Source organism: Cetorhinus maximus, chromosome 6 (assembly GCF_964194155.1).
Source record: "Cetorhinus maximus chromosome 6, sCetMax3.hap1.1, whole genome shotgun sequence".
Lineage (NCBI taxonomy): Eukaryota > Metazoa > Chordata > Chondrichthyes > Lamniformes > Cetorhinidae > Cetorhinus > Cetorhinus maximus.
This window is the reverse complement of record NC_135884.1, coordinates 43,911,569-43,933,760: the sequence shown is the minus strand read 5'-3', so window position 1 is coordinate 43,933,760 and position 22,192 is coordinate 43,911,569.

The following is a 22,192-nucleotide window of genomic DNA, read 5'->3' as shown; positions in this document are numbered from 1 at the left end:
CTGTCATGGCCAAATTTTACGTTCTCCCACACAAATTAGCAAGTTAGCACATAAATTAGAAAGCCAAAAGTCTACTGGCATTGAAGTCTAGATATTCACTATCGCAGCACAATGTAGCTTCTTTTAAATGGTTTATAATAATAAATATTTAAATCATTAAACATCTAAAAATTACAAAATTAACAAAACCTTGAGGTTAAAAAAACTTTGCAATAAAGGCTTTCACAAACATGCATTGATGAGATCCATTTGTCTGGCTTTTATTTTAATCATTTAGTATATTTTGTGTAGTTATTTTAAGATTCCGTAATGTCAGTAAGAAAGATGCAACTTGTGCAAAGGCCCAGAGTCAAAAAAGCAAAGAAAATCTAATCTGTAACCTTTGTGGGGAGTCTTAATCTGCCAATTCAGGCGGGTGTCAGTTGTATGGCAACCACCGAAAGATCATCATGCATGTTTGTGCAAGACACCTAAAAATCTGTCAGGTTCCCTTCATTCTGCACCAGTTAAGTCTCCCACAAATTCGCACATCTAAACAGAGTCAGCAGATGGTTCCTTGAAGACATAGGTTATCCTCTAAGATCACGGTTGATGACACTTGTGAGTAGCCCTGACACCCAAACAAGTTACAACAAAGTAATATGAACATAGGAGCGGTCATTGAGCAGGCTATTGGGACATTTTTTCACCCATAGGGTGTTGGGAGCCTGGAACTCACTGCCTGAAAGGGTGTTTGAGTCAGAAACTCTCGTAACATTTAAAAAGTATTTAGATATTCACTTGTGTTGCCATAGCCTTCAGGGCTTTGTGCCAAGTGCTGGAAAATGGAGTTAGTGTAGTCAGATCTTTGTTGACTGGCGTGGATACGATGGGCTGAATGGCCTCCTTCTGTGCTGTAGACGAATCTATGAGTCTAGTTGGACTATGGTGTCTTTATAAATGGGGCATAGATTTCAAAAGCAAAGAAGTTATGATAAACCTGTATAAACACTGGTTTGGCCTCAGCTGGTGTATTGTGTCCAATTCAGGGCACCACACTTTCAGCAGAATGTGAAGACATTAGAGAAGGTGTAGAAAAGATTCACGAGCATTCCAGGGATGAGGAAGCTCAATTACCTAGGTAGAATGGAGAAGCTGGGGCTCCTTGGAGAAGAGAAGGGTGAGGGGATCTTTGAAAGATGTATTCAAAATCGTGAGGGATAGATTAGATAGGGAGAAACTGTTCCCATTGGTGGAAGGATTGAGAACCAAAAGGCATTTGATTTAAGGTAACTGGCAAAAGAAACAATGGTGACATGAGGAAAAATTTTTTACGCAGCATGTGGTTAGGGTCTGGAATCCTCTGCCTGAGAGTGTGGTGGAGGCAGATTCAATCATGGCTTTCAAAAGAGAGTTGGATCATTATCTGAAGAGGAAGAACTTACAGGGCTACAGGGAAAAGGCAGGGGAGTGATATTAGGCAAATTGCATTCTATGATTCAATGATTCTATAGTCTTTCACAAACAGGGTGATACTAAGAATAGAAGAATGCATGTTCTTTTTAAACAAAAGATCCTACCCAAACATATTGTCTTCTCTCTACTATACCTAAAAATGATTCTACTTTGTTTGAATGTTTTGACAGTTAATATATACGGCAAAGAGTGCCATTTTGTTCCAAAAAGGATGATTGAGACTTTGGGGGCTCATCTGCTTCAGAGGGCCATTACTAATATATTATCATTTTATCTTAATATTCGCAAATAATTTATTCTTCCAGTTTTTCAACTTCTCATTATTTGGTCAGTTTGCCTGCATATTCTTTCTAGTGGCAGGGCAGGTGAGGCTAGTAAGTACAGCCAGACCCAAATGCTGCTCTGTGATCTAAATTTAGGCATGATAAAATTATTCCTAATGTTAAGTTTGGCTTATGGCTTATTTATTTTTCTTTTTTTGGAGAGGCGGGGCATATCAGCTCTTTTACTTATGCATGAAACACTGTAGCACATCCTACTGTTAATTCTGTTTTTTAAATTAGAAACAGTAATTATGGAGCAGCCTGTGATACAGATTGTATTTACTAGCCTCTCCCCCACCCCCCCTCCAGAAAGAAGCTGGAGGCTGAAGTTTAAAAGCTGGAAAAATAATCAATTTGTGAATATCGAGGTAAAATTATCATAATTTAGCTATGGGCGTCTGGACCAGATAGCCCCAAAGTCCCAACCATCCTTTTACGTAAAGAACAATGCACAGATGTAACATTTTACCCAAACTCAGGAGGCTGGTGTCTGAATACAACATCAGTCAGCGAGAAACTGTAATTTTTAAACATCATAAATGCAGGTTTAATGGTTCGTCATTTATACAGAAATGTTGGTCTGAAATTATTTAACTATTTCTATGGGAAGTTTTTTCTTCTGATTACCATAAATATGATTACCAAATGGGCTAAAAAATGCACACAGGAAGCAAAGCACACTGAAGGATATGGTAAGTGCAAAGCTAATCTTTTTGTTCTTATTTTTTTCACTGAGGATGTCATCACAAAGAGAGAGAAAGAGACTCTTTTAGTAAGCCACGGGGGCACCTTAATCCATCCAAATGTTGTTTGTCTAGGCAAATGCTAATTCTCAATGGTCAATGGAAGGTCGTTTTGTATAATACAAAGAAGCAAAACAGCACTAATTAACATTATCAGGAGGCTACTTGGCAGTTATTTCTATCTAACGTATGTGACTAGTTTGATACTTAAAATATCTATTCCTTTCCGTTTAAACACATGGGCTTTCTGTTCCACACCACTTTGCATTTCCCTTGATGTTACTCTTTGGCATGGGCAAAAAATGCTACTAGTTGTAATTATTCAGCCTCACCAGTTAGATGTATGGTTCAGCTCATCAGAAGTGGCTCCAGGACAACAGGCAGCCAGAGAGGTTTAAACCTAATAGGAGAATAGGATTATGAAACTCTCCAGTGACCAGCATGCAGTGGTGTGTGAAAGTTATAACTTTCATTATGCGCACACTGAAGTGTGATACCAGGGGCGGCCTTTGGCCAAAACCACAGAAGCAGAAATGCTTCAAGCACAAAAAGCACCAGAGTAGATAGAACATTCTGCAGGGTTAAGAGTTAGGCGCATGCTGTCAAAACATGCAAGCTGGCTATTAAAGAATCAAATGTCTGAGATTCTGAATAGCTCCATGAAAGGCAAGGTTAGAGGAAGTGCATCAGAGAAAGCTGGTGAAAGCTGTAGAACTAATTTCTCAACGCTGAGTCAGGGGTTGGGGTGTGAGGTTTGTCCAGCGGAAGTGAGGGTCTTGCTGGGGAGATTCAGAGTGGAAACAAGATGAAAGACTGGATTTGAGATAGAAAAAAAAACTGTGCAGAGGGCGACAGAAAATATTGCCATCACATGGTAAGGGCAGGAACAATCATGAAGGAGGTGGTAGGGATAGAAACCAATGGCTCACTAACCAGCCTCCAACTTAAATAGTAGAGTTGCGGTGGTAAAATCCACCATAGTGCTTAAATGCCGAGGAAAGTGATCATTTTTTTAGTTTGTGTGATGTAATTCTGCTGACAAAAACTAATCGCCAAAAGAACTAAGGCTGCATCAATATCAATGACACACTCACAGCAGCAATACAAGATAAGCATAGGGATATGAGATGAGATGTTAAACCGAGGCCCCATCTGCCTGTTTGAGTGGAAGCCGTAAAGATTCCATGGCACTATTTCAAAGAAGAGCAGAAGAGTTATCCCCAGTGCCCTGGCCAAAATTTATCCTTCAATCACCATCACAAAAACAGATTATCTGGTTATTTTCACATTGCTGGTTCCGGGAGTTTGCTGAGTACAAAAGCTGCGGCATTTCCTACATTGCCATAGTGACTACACATCAAAAGTTAAGTGTTTTTGAGGGTGAGGTGAGGCTATGAATATAACGTATGTCATGCTTGATATAGATTGTTGGTGGGTGAGTAAAAGGATGTGGTGAATGCTGGAGTTGTGAGCCTAATGCTTAAGGATGTGGCATTTGAAAATGCACTCACTGACTTCAACTACTTGTGCACTGCGTTCAGGTTCTTGGGGCTAGACTGCTTGCATTGATGGCTTCTACTGCCTTATCAGTGTCTGTCTGGACTGCCTCCTGGTTCCCTGTGGGTAGGCAACCTGTCACTTCCCGCACCAAGACCTCCAACGCTGCATCAGAGGACCCTAGCTAGCATACTCTCTCTACCCTTTTGTGCCATTTGCACTTTTCTTCCTGCTCAGAATGTCTTGTATGACTGGCTCCAGCACCTACTGCAGCCAAAATGCATCTCGACTTTAAGAGACCTATGCAGACTTTAAGTAGTGCAGGTTAACGTTGAGTGGTGCTAGCCTGACATGAACTTGGCCTCCCTGCCGAGGCAGGCAGTGAATTAAACGTGCATACTACTCAGATTTAAATTATGGGCAACATTTTCCCCCCGAGCGGGGTGGGGGAGCGGGCGCGAGCGGATGGGCTCCCGATTAGCATCCCTGGACAGGGGCGCGCCACCATTTTACGTGAGTGGGTCAATTAAGGCCTGCCCAGCATGACTTCCACCAGCAAGCGCTATGCGCTCCCTGTGTGGGTGGAGGGGGCGGGGTATGCACTCAAAAGAGCGCACGGATCTCCCTGAGGCAAAGTGCTGCCTCAGGGAGGTCGGCTCTGGTTTGAAAATTTCAATAAAGAAGGGAAAAAAAGTTACTGACATGTCCACTCATGTGCCACTATCACATGAGCTGGGTCATGTCAATTTCTTTTATTTAAACATTTTCTAAAAATTTTAATACCCTGATGAAGCCTCATCCCGCCCGTGGATGAGGCTTCATGTTTTTTCAGAAACTCGCCTGGGCTCCCGGCCTGCCCACCAACCTTAAGGTTGGACGGGCAGATCCTTTAATCAAGTTAATTACTTTATTAATGGCCTTAATAGGACTTTGACAGTTCGGCAGGCACATAGCCGATTCAGCTTCACGCCTGCCGAACTGAAAATCTAAATGACATGGGGTGATGTCGGGATGCACGCCAGACGTTACCCCACGTCATTTTATGCATTGGCGAGCAGGCCCCATGCTCTCCACTCGCCAAACAGAAGATTCTGCCCTATATATTTGAAAGAAGGGGCCCAAGTTTAATCTGCATTGAGATGCCCATGCCTGTTTTAAGGTCTTATCCAATTCCACCCCCCCCCCCCCCCCCCCCCCCCCATTGACCGCTTGCTGTGTAACCACTTTACACAAAGCTAATTCTAACCAGTTTCAGCAGACAGTAAGAATCGCCGATGCTGCCAGACCTGCTGAATTTTTCCAGGTAATTCTGTTTTTGTGTTGAGTAAGAATAAATGGGTCATTTTGGGGTTTGCAAGCTGTAACTAGTGCAGTGCCACAGGGATCAGTGCTGGGGCCTCAACTATTTACAATCTATATCAATGACGTGGATGAAGGGACCGAATGTATGGTTACTAAATTTGCCAATGACACCAAGATAGGTAGGAAATTGTCAAAAGGTGGTGGAGAATCTGCAAAGGGAGATAGACAGATGAAGTGAGTGGGCAAAAATTTGACAGATGGATTATAATGTGGGAAAATGTGAACTTGTCCACCTTGTCAGGAAGAATAGAAAAGCAGAATACTATTTACATGGAGAGAGGTTGCAGAACTCGGTAGTAGAGGGATCTGTGTGTCCTTGTACATGAATCACAAAAAAGTTTGTATGAAGGTACAGCAAGTGATTAGGAAGGCAAATGGAATGTTGTCTTTCACTGCAGGGAATGGAATATAAAAGTAGGGATGTTTTACTGCAGCTAAACAGGGTGTTGGTGAGACCCCATCAGGAGTATTGTGTACAATTTTTCTCTCCTTATTTGGAAAAAAGATAATTGCAGTAGAACCATTTTAGAGAAAGTTCACACAACTGATTCTTAGGATTAAGAGATTATCTTAAAAAAAATGTTGAACAGATTGGGCCTATACCCATTGGAGTTTAGAAGAATGAGAGGTGATCTTATTGAAACAGGTAGGATCCTTAGGGGACTTAATAGGGTGGATGCCAGGAGGATGTTTCCTCTTGTTGGGGAGTCTAGAATTAGGGGACAAAGTTTAAGAATAAGTGGTTTCCCTTTTAAGATGGAGATAAGGAAATTTTTTTTCTCTCAGAGGGTTGTTAGTTCGTGGAACTCTCTTCCTCAGAAAACAGTTGAGTCTGGGTCATTGAATTTATTCAAGCTGAATTAGAGAAATTTTTGATAGACAAGGGAGTCAAGTATTATGGGGGGCAGACTGAAAAGTGGAATTGAGACCACAACCAGATCAGCCATGATCTCAAATGGCAGAGCAGGCTTGATGGGTCAAATGGCCTACTCCTGCTCCTAAATCCTATGTTCCTAATCCAGCACAATAACAACTTGCATTTATATAAATCTTTAACATAGATAACATCAAGGCCCTTCACAGAGGTTTAATTAAAAAAGGGAGGGTGCTGATCCAAACAAATAAATATTAGGTAAAATGATGAAAATCTTGGCCAGAGAGGTGAGTTCTAAAAAGGGCGTTAAAGAAGGCACAGCAGGTCGCGAGGTGGAGGGACTTCCAAAGCATAACTAGGTGACTGTTTAGCTGCCATGGTAGTGTGAAGGAAATGGAAATACACATAGGGAATACACAGAAGATCAGAGAGCTTTTGTGAGTTGTTGGACTGGGTGAGGCTACAGAGATGAGGGTCAAAGCCATGAATGCTTTTAAATGCCTTTCCTGAGAGAATGAGAACATACAATTGATCAATTTTAAAAGCAATGACAATCAAATGTTGCTAGGTTTAAGGCTTAACCTGGACTTCAATTAACTCTACACCTAAAGCTTTAGAATAATTTCACAGTTCTTTTCTCAGGTTGCATAATTTCTTTCTACTACATTGAATCTAGATCCACAGTTTCACAATGCCGAACAAAAATAATTGATTAATGTTACCATGGTTACTAGGAAGTTAGGGCTGTCAAAAGTACCAACACATTTACAACTACAATTCAACATAAGATCTTTTGTACTCAAGGATCCAATTTAAGGGATTTTTTTTATATGAAAATGTGTTTGCAAATAAATTTTAAAATAGTTTGCCAAACATTGACAATGATAAATTGACACTGAAATACACCACACGTCACTTGCACATAATTTTAGCATGGCAAGAATCATTACTGAGCCTTCTCCCTCCCTAGCTGGAAAAAGAATGGGCCAATATTTTGACACTTTAATGTAGCTTTCAACTCTTCAAATACTGAACACTGTAATAACATCTCTCAAGTTACCATTACTTTCAACTTTTAGTAGAATATGGATTTATAATCTTCAACCTTTGCATTGCACTCAAAAATATTGCGCAAAAATTCATTCAAACACCTGAAGAATTTAACAAACAAAAGCTAATAGAATGAAAAAAATAACATTTTAAATAATAACCAAAAACTGCATAGCTTCAAACCTCACTGCAGGAATTTCAGAAGTTTAGTGATTAAAGCAGTGGTTCTCACACTAGGGCCCACAGATCCCTGGGGATCTGGGTTTACAATGCAGGGCTGGCCTTACAAGTGGCCAATTGCCCAGTGCATGTGGTTAAGTTTGCTTTCTCCGTGCTCTGCTCCCCCATGTTCCCTTTCTGCTTTCTCTATGCACTGCTTCCCCCCAAGTTACTGTTCTCTCCCTGCTCCCCTAGTACTTTCTCCGTACATTGCTGCCCTGTGCTCCTGCTTTCCATTGCACTCCCTTCATCAACCTTCCCTGTTACTTCATTAAAAATTCAATTAGGTTAGTCAAGCACGATCTGCCTTTTACAAATCCTTGCTGGCTCTCTTTCGTGTCTGTTGATTTTTTCTCTGATTATTGTTTCTAAAACCTTTACACACCACTGATGTTAAATGTTGTTACTAGGTATGTCCTTAACCTTTCCTTGAATATGGGTGTCACATTCTCTCCAATCCTCTGCCACCTCCCCTGTAAGGAAGATTATATCAAGCCCTTCCACTATCTCCACTCCCAATTCCTTTAGCAACCTGGGACGCAAGCCATCCGGACCAGGGGACTTTAAACATAGCCAGCCTTTCATTTTCACCTCATTCATTACCTCTAGCATCTCCACTTCTACCTATATTTTGTCAGTATCCTCTTCCTTAGTAAATACTGACACCAAGTATTCATTAAGTATTCTAGCTTGTGCTGCACCTCTAAGCATATATCACCATCTTTGTCTCCAATAGGCTCCATCCCACCTTTTATTACCCACTTAATTTATATGCTGGTAAAAGATTTATGGTTCTTTTTTATGTTAACTGCCATTCTATTCACATATTCTCTCTTTGCCAGTTGTATTTCCATCATTACTTCCCCTCTCAACTAATTGCATTAGGTCTGGTTCTCATCTGAAGAATTTACCTGACACATATCATAAAACCTCTTTTTTGTTTCAGCAAATTCTGCATCTCCCTCGCCATCCAAGGAGCCCTTACTTAGGATCCCTTACCTTTCATGTTTGTTGGAATGTGCCTAGCCTGTGCCTGAAACATCTTCTCCTTAATGGTCATCCATTGTTCCATTACTATTTTTCCTGTCAATCTCCGGTTCCATTTTACCCTAGCTATAACCCCTCTCATCCTACTGAAGTTAGCACTCCTTCAGCTTTGATGTTCTACTTTAGAAAACTCCTGCTCTTCTCCACTACTAATCTAAACCTTCTAAAACAATAATCACTCACCCAAATGTTCCCCACACAGACACTTGGTCCATTTGGCCCACTTCATTCCTCAGCACCAGGTCCAGCAATGCCTTTTCATGGTTGCACTGAGAACTTCTAGTCAAGGAAGTTCTCCTGAACTAATTGCAGAAATTCTTTCCCCTCTTTACCCTTTACTATAACATTATCCTAATCAACATTTGGGTAATTAAAGTCCTCCACTATCACAACTCGGTAGTTCTTGCATATCTCTGTGATTTCCCTGAAGATTTGCTCTTCCATCTCACTATTTGGAGGCCTATACAATACCCCCAGTAGCGTGGTCATCCCCTTTTTGCTTCTCAAATCTAGCCAAATGGATTCTGTCTTTGTCCCCTCAGGGACATCCTCTCTTTCCAACACTACAACGTCTTCCCTTATCAGTGCAGTACTGCTGCCCCACCTCCTTTTTTTCTTCCTTATCTTTTCTGAACACTTTGTATACTTGAGTAGTAAGCAGTCAGTCCTCACCATTTTTAAGCCACTTGTGTTCAGTCATACTCTGCTCTCCTATGCTCCTGCTCTTCTCATGCTTTCTCTATGCTCTGCTCTCTTAATGCTCCGGCTGTCTCCAAGCTCCACTCACCCTATACACCTAATGCTTTCTCTCCATGCTCTGCTCTCGTTGTACTCACACCCCATCCATGCTCATGCCTAAGATAGACAGACAAAAAGAAACATACCCATCTTACTGTAAGTCAAAGATAACATATCTAATTGTAAGTCAATACCAGTTTTCTTAAAAGCATTATTAAAATGCTCCTTACATGGAATATTTTCATATTATGAGTATTTAAAGGTAATATAATTTAGATGAGTTGTCCATGATTACTAATTCATTTGAAAAGCGGTCGCTCAACCAAAAATGCTTGAGGACTACTGTTCTAGACGGCTGAAGGCACATTCAGAGAATGCAGAAGAGGATTCAGACCTTCTACACACAAATGAAAGAATGGCTTTTTAAGAGTGCGGCATTTATTTTTTGGATTTTCCAAGTGGCCTGTTAGCCAGTTCCAGTCTTTCCATATTTCATCAGACCTATCCCAGTCCTGATCACCGTGTTGGAAGCAGGATTCTGAGGCAGGATCCACATCCTGCTCACTTATACGGACACACCTTTGTGAATGAACAATCTTTTGGCACCTTCACATTGACTATTGATTGCTCTGATCCTGATGTCATTTAAGTCATTATGTTGTATCCTAAAATATGGAGAAGAATTTGGAGTAAGTTATCAGTGACAAAATTGATGCACTAAATAGCAAAATTCGTGATGTACATTGCCGATCTCATTGCAAGAAAGTCTGGGTAAATGTCTTAAAACAAAATACATCATATCAATTTAAGGTTCTGAGAAATTCAGAATGTTTGGTTATCACTCTACCTTGACTACATAGGCTTATCAATTAAAATATTCAGACAACTCCATCACCCTTTTCCTTCCAGGGTATTAGCTAATATGTCAGCTTTTTAAACCATCAGCTTTTTAAGTTCAAACTTGCTACAATTCAGAACCTGGCTATAGATTTTTCTCACTTGGGAAGTTGGTTTCTCACTGGTGATAAAAGTAACAGCTACACTTACTGGGCAAAATTTTTACCTTGGCGAGCGGGCATGTGCCCAATCTGCTCGAGCGCAAAATGATCCGCGTTGACGTCAGGCGAGCATCCTGACGTCAATATGCAGTCGCGCGATAGTTCATTTGGCAGGTGCGTGCCAGAGTCGGCAGCATGCCCGCCAAAAATTAAAAGGCCTATTAAAGCCATTAACAAGATAATTAAAAGAAAATCTTCGCTGCCTGTCCAACCTTACAGTTGACGGGCAGGCGAAAAGGCCGAGCGGCCTTCGCACTTTTTAGGAAACTTCATCCGTGGGCAAGATGAGGCTTCCTAAAGCAAATAAAAATAAAATAAAAATTTAATTAATAACATGTCCCTGCTCATGTGACAGAGCCACATGAGGGGACATGTTTTGTAACATTTTTCATTTCTGTATTTTTTTTTAAATCTTAAAGCTCTGTGCCTCAGGGAGATTATCAAGCGCACATTCACGCGCCTGCGTGAAGTTCGTGCCCGCCCTCCTCCCCCCTCCCCGCCCTCCTCCCCACCCGCACAGGCAGCGCTGAGTGCTGCCGCTCACGTTTCATGCTGGGTGGGCCTTAATTGGCCCGCCAGTGTGAAATCGCTTTCCGGCCTCAATCGGGGTGGCAGTCAGCTTCCTGACCGCCCCCGCCAAGCCCACCCGACAAGGTCAAAATTCTGCCCACCATCTTTCATCAGTTTCAATCTTCTTTAACTCTGTTTTCCTCGCCAAAAGTCACTGAAGCAGATGTTATTTCTGTACCACAGCTAGGATTCCAGCACTCAAAGAGTTAATAATACTAATAATTGCGTTTTCTAGTAGAGCAGCAAACATGGGATTTTCAAATAATAACAAAATGCTGGACATTTCTGCAAAGGAGAAGACAGGTTAACATTCCAAAAAACACTTGTTCAATCCAATAAAAACTCTCACTTTCAATTTCCAGTTCTAATGCAGGGCCAGTACACAAAATGTGAACCTGTAACTTTTTTTCTTTTTTGTTCATAGTCATAAATCCCCAGAATATTCAGTTCCTGTTTCCTATTTCCAGTTTTCTCAAATTCTTGCTTGTTTTCCATTGGGCAGTATTTCAGCTGGTTATTGGGCATTAAGGATGAGAAATTGGACTCGCTAACACCCATTTTTTGAGCGCTCGGAGTGCCCCTACAGCTGTAAAATGGCTTCCACGGTACACACACACACACCTTTGGGGCAAATCATGCTCGACGCCATAATGGTAGAGGCATGCACGAGGAATATCTGACAGATATATGCAGAGCTGGCATAATCAGCGTGCAGTGTGGATTTTTCATCAGTGGTACCATTTTGGAGCTCAGCATTTCAACTGATGCTCTCTTTTAACCTCACACAGCTGAACACATGTTCAGCTGCAGGAAGGATCCCCTATCAGTGCTGTTTAAAAAGGATTATCAACTACTTTCAGGTTAGTTGTTGATTGATTTCTTTCAGCTGTTGCTACAATTCCACAAGTGCTTGGTTCTTTCTATAGCTGTTTCAAGTTGAAATAGCCTACAAGGAGTGGTGTGACAGGTGTTGAAGGACTTTTTGCTGACTTCAAGGCTTCTACACAAACCAGTTGCTCCCAGGAATGAGTGCACTAGTAATCATTAACCTTGATATGACTTGGAGAATGAGTAGAGTCAAGTAGAGCAGCACAATCTGTTAAAAAACAGGGGTGGAGTGATGCAGAGAAGGATTCACAGCAAGATGCCATATCCACCTAAGGAGTTCAGGGAACAAATTTCCTGCCTGAAGCTTAGCAAATAACAATATGTGTGACATCTGCACTTCCCTGAATAAACCACCTGCTGAAGACACAACTGCAGCAGTTGAAAGAAGGCAACTCACGGCCACCTTCTCAAGAGCACATCCCATGAAATAATAATAAAAACACCCAGAGCAGGGCAAGGACCACATTGCCAGTAGCAGTGAATGTGACAGTAGTGATGAACTTTAAGGCCTCTGGCTCCTTCTAGGAGATATTTGCAACATCTCACGGCTTCCCATCCATTGTCACATAAAGCAGGTCAATCAGGCTCTCTATTCAATGAGAGCTGGCTACATTTCATTCTCTCTAGCCAGACAAACAGACAGAGTGAGTGCATGGCTTAACTTAGATTGCATGGTGCTGGGTGACATTGAAAGTATGCATATTGCTTTGCGGGTGTCACATGCCAACTATGCCGGATACCAGAACGGAAAGGGAATCCACTCCCTGAATATCCAACAAGTGTGTGACCTTAGAGGGTGTCTGCAGCAGCTCCTGGCTGTGCAGTGCACCATCTCAGCATGGGCGTCAGCAGTCCGGGCTGGCTGACAGGCAACAGAAAGGGTACTGTCAGATTGGCAGCAGTGGGAGGATGAATGCTGTCATTTTGAGGGTGGATAGCAAATTTGTGCTCTAAGGAGACACTACTATTACCCTTTGGTGGCAGCTTAGCAATCCTGGTAGTCTGTTGCAGGACAGATTGCTGGACTGCTATAATACCCTGTAGAACCCTTGGCAACTGGTACCTGCAGTATGATGACAGCAATCTGATCTTGCATGGCAGTATGCCAGCCTTGCATTACTTCAATTTGAGCTTCCACTGCAACACTCAGACATTGGGTGGCTACTGTTTATAATGCAATAGAAGCTGAGACATCAGCCACCTGCAGCTGCATCATGGTTGGATGCACAAGTGCATGATACACAAATGTGTGAACTGAGTTGATCACCACTTCCATGCTGGAAAGGATGGGCTCCAAGCTCTGCACAAAGCCATGTGCCAAGTTATGCTGGATTCTTGACATTGATTGCAGGCTTCCTGGCAGGCTACTCAATGTACCAAGTATTTTATTGAGCATACCCATTAATGTTTTGTAATTTGCCTCATCAAAGTTCACACCTGAGTCCTCTTCAGAAGAACCCATGTATGATCTCATCCTTCAGCAAGCTGGCACCTGTGCTACCATTGCCCTGCCTTGGCTCCAGGCACTCATGCCCAGTGTCTCATCATGTTCAGATCCTGTTTCTAATCTAGTGTCTAAGATAGATGCAGTGTCAGCATCTGAGCTGGTGGATGCAAGACTTAAATCAGTGCTTTTACATTCACTCTCCGCTTGGTTCTACTCCACTGCTTGGTCACATTGCACCTCTTGGTTATCTGAAAGGAGAAAAGCACAAGGGTAAGGTTGTGTGTGGGGAATGAGGACAGAGAAAGTAAGAGGTGTAGGCTTCCACCATGTGCAGTTTGTCAATCAGGACAGAGTGTGGGAGGAGGAGCAAGTGTGATGTAAGGAGGGTGCCATCATCTTCAATGGTTTCAGCCCTGCCATTGGCCATGACGTCAGTAATGGGCATGCCAATAACAGCCAGCATTGTCTGCTGCACGGAGGTTAGGAGATGCAGGTGCACGTGCTCCCCTCTGGTTAGTTCCTGCTGTATCCGGTTGTTTTTTTTAAAAAATCATTCATGGGATATGAGCATCACTGCCTAGGTCAGTATTTATTGCCCATACCTAATTGCCTTTGAGAAGGTGGTGGTGAGCCACTGTCATGAACTACTGCAGTCCATGTGGTGTTGGTATACCCAGTGCTGTTAGCAAGGGAGTTGCAGGATTTTGTCCCAGCGACAGTTGAGGAATGACAATATAGTGTAGCTTGGAGGGGAACCTGCAGGTTGTGGTGTTCCCATGCACCTGATGCCCTTGTCCTTTTAGGTGGTAGAGTTCACAGGCTTGGAAGGTGGTGTTGAAGGGGCCTTGGTGACTTGTTGCAGTGCAACTTGTAGATGGTATACACTGCTGCAACTGTGCATTGGTGTTGGAGGGAGTGAATGTTTGAGTTTTGTTGGAGCTGCACTCATTCAGGCATCTGGAGAGTGTTCTATCACACTCCTGAGTTTTGCCTTATAGATGGTGGACAGGCTTTGGAGAGTCAGGGGGTGAGTTACTTGCTGCAGGATTCCTAGCCCCTGATCTGCCCTTATAGCCCAAGTATTTATATGGTTAGTCCAGTTCAGTTGTTGTCAATGGTAATCCCCAGGATGTTGATAATGGAGTGCATAGTTAAATTTTCTTTTGTTAGAGATGTGCATTGCCTGGCACTTGTGTGGTGTGAATGTTACTTGCCACTTATCAACCCAAGTCTGAATGTTGTCCAGGTCTTGTTGCAAATGGACAAGGACTGCTTCAATATCTGAGAAATCATGAATGGTGCTGAACATTGTGCAATCATCAGCAAACATCCCCACTTCTGACCTTATGATAGAGGGAATGTCATTGATGAAGTAGCCTAGAGATGTTTGGGCTTACCCTAAGGAACTCCTGCAGTGATATCCTGGGACTAAGATGATTGACCTCCAAAATCACAACCATCTTCCTTTGTGCTAGGTATGCTCCCAAGCAGTGAAGATCTTTCCTCCTGATTTCCATTGACTTCAGTTTTGCTAGGGTACCTTGATGCCACATTCGGTCAAATACTGCCTTGATGTCAAGGGCAATCACTCTCACCTCACCTCTTGAGTTCAGATCTTTTGTCCAGGTTTGGACCAAGGCTGTAATGAGGCCAAGAGCTGAGTGGCCCTGGCGGAACCCAAACTGAGTGTTGATGAACAGGCTATTGCTGAGAAAGTGCTGCTTGATAGCACTATCAAAGACTCCTTCCATCACTTTACTGATGATTGACAGTAGATCGTTGGGACAGTAATTGACCAGTTTGGAGTTGACCTGCTTTTAGTGAACAGGACATACCTGGGCAATTTTCCACATTGCGGGTAGATGCGAGTATTGTAGTTGAACTGGAACATCTTAGTTAGGGACGCGGCTAGTTTTGAGTGGAGCAGCAATCCAACAATGATTGACACTCCTTGGAAGATCCATGTCAGGGATTTCATTGGGCATGGAGTGGGCTAGCAATTGGTGCCTATAAAAATTGAAAGGGTAGCTGGTAGTGGAATGGTATCTAGAATATAAGAACAGAAAGAAATAGGAGCTGGGATAGGCCATTTAGCTCTTCAAACCTGCACAGCAAATCAATAGGATTATGGCTGATCTTCTATCTCAACTCCACTTTCCTGCATTATCATGATCATAACATGATTGAATTTTGCATTCAGTTTGAGGGAGAGAAGAGTGGGTCTAAGACTCGTGTTTTAAACTTAAATAGGGGCAATTATGAGAGTGTGAAGACAGAGCTGGCTAAAGTGAACTGGAGAATTAGGTTAGGTCACTAAAGATGCAAAGGCATAACATTTAAGGAGATATTCCATCATATGCAGCAAAAATACGTTTCAGTGAGAAAGAAGGACTCTAGGGAATGATGTACCATCCGTGGCTCACTAAGAAAGTTAACGATAGTACCAATTTGAGAGAAAAAGCAAAGAATTCCATGAAGATTAGTGCAGGTCAGAATATTGTACAGAATATAAAGAACAGCAAAGAATAACTAAAAGATTAACAAGGAGGGGGAAATTAGCGTGTGAGAGAAAGCTAGTTAGAAATATAAAAATTGATAAAAAGACTTTTGATGGGTACTTAGAAAGGAAAAGAGTAACTAAGGTGAGCATTGGTCCTCTAGACTGTGAATAGGGGAATTAATAATGGAAAAAAGGAAATGGCGGATGAATTGAACAGATGTTTTGCATCTGCCTTCACTGTAGAAGATACAAATAACATCCCAGAAATAATTGTGAATCAAGATGTGAAAGGGAGGGAGGAACTTAAAACAATTACAATCATCAGGGAAAGGGTACTGATAAAATTGTTAGAACTAAAAGCTGAGAAGTCCTCAGGTCCTGATAGATTTCATCCTAGAGTCTTGAAAGAAACGGCTGCTGAGATAGTAGATGCATTGGTTTTAATTTTCCAAAATTCCCTTGGTTCTGGAAAGGTCCCATCAGATTGGAAAATAGTGTATGTAACTCCTCTATTCAAGGAAAGAGGGGGACTGAAAGCAGGAAACTATAGGCCAGTTAGCTTAACATACATCATAGAGAAAATGCTGGGATCTATTGTTAAGGAGGCTATGGCAGGGACTTAGAAAGTTCCAATGAAATCAGGCAGAGTCAATGTGGTTTTGTGAAAGAGAAATCATGTTTGACTAATTTATTGGAGTTCTTTGAAGAAGTCACAAGCAAAGTGGATAAAGGAGAGCCTTTGGATGATGCCATGAAAACTGTGATCACAGAAAATGGTTCATCTTCGAGGATAAAGAACAGTCTGGAAGAATTTGTCTTGTTAAAAGACACCGTCCCTTAGTGCAAGAACTCTGCTGCTATTTCTGTAAAATACATCATCTTATAAGCAAAGGTAATTAAGCAGTGTTAAAGAAGCTGGAAACCTCTTGATCCTGGTGGACTGTTTACAAAAAAAGGGCCATATGTGGTTTATGGCTTTGGGAAAATAAACATGCCTGGAAAACTGTGTTTTGGTTTTGCTCTGGAGGAAAAAGAAGGATTAACTGCTTGTGTAAAGAAGGCCACAGCTCTTTACAGTCCAGAGCCAATCCACAGCCGGAAGTGAATAGAAGCTGCACCTAAGTTGCTCTTCATACTGGAATTGAGTATCTGCAAGTATTCCTCATGTAAGCCTGAAAAACAGTGCAAGGGTCATCGATTGTTTCGCTGATCAGTGCTGAGAATAGCCCAGATGCCATTTCAAGGACTCCACCATCATTTCCCCTTGTACCATTGGCTTTTAACCTTTTGGCAGAATTCCTCTATTTTTATTTTATTATTTTTTGGGTGTGTGTGTGAGAGAGAGAGAGAGTTAGGGTATTGAGAAAAAGTAATTATTATACTTTGATATTTCATACTGTATGTTACTAAGCTTTGCCTTTTTACTTGACAAGACTGGTTTTATAGTAAACTAATAATTTTATTGTTTGTTGAAGAAACCTGGTCATTGAGTGGCCATTCTGAGATTAATGGGTAAAGCACATATTTGGTCATGTTGCTAGCTGGAAACACTATTTAAATATATGTTGTGATCCGCGGAGTAGCGGAACTAGAGACAGACATAGCACTCATCCCATCTGGATGTAATTGGGAGCTCATGGGGATTTAACCTAAGATGAAAACGTATAATTGGAAAAAGGTAAAAGGGTAAAAAACAGGTTTCTTCTGCTTATGTTGGTGGAATGGCTACTTTTGATGCAAGTGAGTTTATGAAGCAGCCTGGGTTAAATTATGATTCTTTAATGATATTAACTAGTGCACAATTGGCGAGTATGGTGGAGGAGTTACAAATGGAAGTTAGAGCGTGAGCTAAGAAAGCACACATTCAAAAACTAGTGGCTAAAAATCTGAATATGGAAGTGAAAGAACCAGAGGCAGCTGTAGAATCAGAAGGAGATAAGTTTACATGGGCACAGTTTCAGTTAGAACAGAAGAAGTTGGAACTAGGAATTAGGGTGAAGGAAAAGGCAAGAGAACGAGAGGAGAGAGAAAAAGAGAGAGCATTTCAAAGGGAGTAAGCAGAAAGGTAGGAGAGAGAAAGGGCAAGAGAAAAAGAAAGAGAATGAGAAGAAAGGGATAAAGAAAGGGAATGCCAGCTTAGAACGCTGAACTAAAACAATAGGCTGGCTTTGGCTCTAGGGGAAATGTGTATGGGAAAGATCCTGACTTTAATTGTCATGAAACATGAAATATTTTTTTCATAATATTTTTCTGGTTTATTGTGAAGTAGGTTTATGGGGGTAAATATAATTGGGTCTGTGTGTGATTTAATTACATTTTGTAGTCAAGCAGACTAAGTTTCAAATCATAAAAAGCTCAGTGCTTGACATGCTAATGAATAAACATGGATGCTGGCTTCGCATGTAAGGTGAAAAGGGAATTTGCATTTTTAGATAAACGAAGGGATATTTGGGTTTCAAAGGGACCTCAGTCAGTTAACGACTAGCCAGATAAGCAAGGCTAAGGAATGTGTTTATTTTTCCCAAAGGTTACTGACAATATATAGTGGCAACAAGAAGATTTTTATATTATGAGGAAGATACAGTTTCAAAGACATATGGAATGATAGAATTTAAATATTAAAAAGAGAGAAACATATATAAAGGAGAATGAAAGGTTATGTGTCAGAAGGCCATGTAAGATCTAACAGTAGTGTATGTAATAGCCTTAATGAAGCCTCCAGCATTTGTGCATGTCTGCTGTCTAACGAAGCCAAAGTTGGGGAAAAGCCGTTTGGAATTCCACAGTCCAGGTTATTGCGTTAACTTGCTGAGTTTGTTTTAAATCCAAAATTATTGTGGACCATTGCCTTAAAGAGAGTATAACTGGGGATCAGGTTAATTAGGAATTTCAGGAATTATTATAGTAATAATTGTAGTCTTATGTATGCTTGACATCTTTTATTTTGTTAATAAATATTTTAATTCAATTTTTAAAAATCTCTGAAGGCCTTGTCACTTCCGAATTCAGTGCACACATCTCGTAATAAATACAAATTGCAAAGCCGTTGTGATGGAGCGACGAAGTTTCCCTCGTGGATTTGGTCCGCATGGCACACATTATCTACCATGTCATAACACTAACCTAAGACCCAGTGGGGAGCTGCTTAAATTTGTGCAAGCCCTCCCAAAGCTTGAGGAAAAGGTGTAGAGGCATTTTTCATTTCATTTGAAAAGATAGCTAAGCAGATGGGGTGGCAGGAAGAAAAATGGATGTTGCTTATGCAAAGCAGATTGACTGGCAGAGCTCATGAAGTTTATGCCTTGCCCTACTGAAGAGACTTCTACAGTTTATGAAGTGGCAAAAAAAGCTATTCTTACTGCTTATGAATTGGCTGAAACTTACAGGCAGAAATTTTGGCACCTCCAGAAACAGTCTGGGCAGACATGTATAGAATTTAAGAGGGTAAAGCAAACTAATTTTGATCGTTGGATATGGGCACTAAAGGTAGAGGCCACATATGAGACCGTTAGGGAAATAATTCTCCTGAAGGAATTTAAAAGTTCACTCTCCTCATTAGTAGGATCCCATGTAGAGAACCAGAAGGTTTCAACAACTAGACAGGCAGCTGAGATTGCTGATGAATACGAGCTTGTCCACAAGCCCAAACCCTTTTTTTCTGTCATCTCTGCAAACCCAAGAAGCTTAGGAGGTGGGAGAGTGATAGGAAGGCAAGTAGCCAAGGATGAGAAGGGACGACTGGGAATGTACTGGAATCTCCTCCTCAGGCCAGAAAGGAAAGCTCTGAGGGTGGCAGTGATGCCCAAAAACCTAAGCTGTCCCATTGCCAAAAGGTAGGACACCTTGCTAATTGCTAGAAGTTACAGGGTAAACGTATGGGGCTTATTGGGGTACACAAGATTGATGCAGAGAAAAGGGCCCAAACCAAGAGTACTACATACCAAGTTGTAGCTCTGACTGCAGCTGTAAAGCTAAGATAAACACTGCTGTGAGTGTGGGGGAGATGAACAAGATGCCTGAAAGCGACAGGGAATTCTTGTCAAAAAGCAAAGTAACTCCTTATCCCTCAAGTGAAGCAGGTAAATCCATAGTTATACTTAGGGATACAGGGGCTACCCAAACTCTTTTGCTGGAGAAAGGCATGACTTTTCCACCAGAGAGTTCACTAAATGCCAGTGTTTTAGTGAATGGGATCGGCGGGGAGTATATACCTGTAGCTTTATATCGGGTGCACCTGGAGTGTGCCTTAATGTCTGGAATAGTAACGGTAGGAGTTGTTCACAGTTTGCCTGTAAATGGAGTTGACTTACTCCTCAGAAATGATCTGGCCAGAGCGAAAGTAATAGTTTCTCCAGTAGTTACAGAAAGACCAAGTGAAGTCAAGGAGACAGAACAGCAGCAGGAAAAGGTTCCAGGAATTTTTCCTTCCTGTGTGGTGAACCGAGCAATGGCTAAACAAGTTCCATCGTTGAAGGTAGAATTGACACCACAAACTGATATTTGGCTACCTGAAGCTTTCTTTGGAGATTTGGACAATCTGAAGGAAATACTCAGTAAGTCTTCTCTGACTAAGGCTCAGCAAGCTGATCCAGAATTAAGTAAAGTGGCACAATCGGCTCAAACCAAAGCTTAAGCACAAGGAATTCTGGAACGCTACTACATTAAAAGTGAGATTCTGATGAGGAAGTGGAGACCTCTTGGCAGACCTGCAGATTAAAAGTGAACAGTTGTTCACCATGTCGTGGTACCGCTCAAATATCATCAGGAACTATTAAGGATAACTCATGAAATTCCTATGGCAGGACATGGAGGGATCTGAAAGACCCAAGCATGTATAAGTCGGCATTTTTACTGGCCAGATCTTCACAAGGGTGTGGTACAGTTTTGTAAAACGTGTCATACATGCTAGATTGTGGGAAAACTGCAACCTGCGATCAAACCAGCACCTTATTCCCATACTAACTTTTGGAGAACCATTTAGTCGGCTGCTGGTAGACTGTGTGGGGCCTTTACACAAAAGTGGGACACCAATATATACTCATTTTATTTTGGATATCTCAGTTCCCAGAGGCCATTCCCTTGAGAACAATTTCTTCCAAGGTAGTGGTAGAGAATTTAACCCAGTTCTTTACTCGATGTGGATTACCGATTGAGGACCAGTCAGATCAAGGTTCCAATTTCATGTCTAACATTTTCCAGGAAGATGTAAGTAGTGTGGGGATAAAACAGGTAAAATCCTCAACATACCACCCACAAATTTGAGGAGCTTTAGAAATGTACCATCAGACCCTCAAAATGATGATTAGGGCGTACTGTCAAGACTATCCCCATGATTGGGACAAGGGTTAGAATTTCTTTTGTTTGCCACTAGGTATGCATCTGATGAGTATACCAGTTTTAGTCCTTTTGAGTTAGTTTATGGACATGAAGTGAGAGGTTCTCTGAAACTAATCCAAGAAAAGTATTTTGAATAGAGGGACGAATGCTCCATGGTAGATTATGTGTCGTGGCTCACAATTGCCTGCAAGGTGGCTCAGGAAAACCTTAAAGCTTCCCAAACAACCATGAAGAAATGTGCAAACAAGCATGCCAAGACCCGAACTTTTCAACCAGGGGATGATGTATTAGCATTACTGCCTTTACAGGGCGAGCCTCTAAAAGCACAGTTCAGTGGTCCATATAAAGTAGTCAAAAGGATTGGTATAGTTAATTATCTGATTAACACCCCAGATCGCAGGAAAAAGAATCAGCTATGTCACATCAATATATTGAAGCAATATCACCTCCGGGAGCAGGATGAGCAAGTACAAGTACGTCAGGTGGTAAGGGCAGTGGAGGATGAAGGATGTAGTGAGGATGAGGCAGAAGGAGGCCTAGATAATTCTCAAATTGAACCTCCTACTGTCCGGTTAGCTAACACTGAGCTTATTATTATTAGAGCCTTATCATTTAAAGGGGAAAAACAATTTAATTGCCAGTGCTTTGTCTAGAATTTAACTTTGCTTCAAATTGCCCAAAGGCCAAACTGATACAGAGAATAACTGTATGGGCAGAATTTTGGCCTTGACAGGCGGGTGGGACCAATCGACTCGGTGGCGGCGGGCGGGCAGCCAATCGCCGCCACCGAAACGGGCCCCGCCGCCATTTTAAGTGGGCGGGCCAATTAAGGGAAGGGAGTGAATGAGAGCCTACATGAAAGGGAACTTGATTCCTAGCATTTCAAAATGATTTTTTTAATAACCTACTGTGCTCCTTGGAGACAAATTGCAGCTTGTAATCTATAACTGTTGTGGTTCTGTAGGTGCATGCCATATATATTTTTCAGACTAGCATAGGGCAAATCTAAAATTTTCTCTAGTTTCTAAAGCAATTTGGAGTTTGAGACTGGTTTACAAGCAAAATTCAGATACAGCTGGGCAGA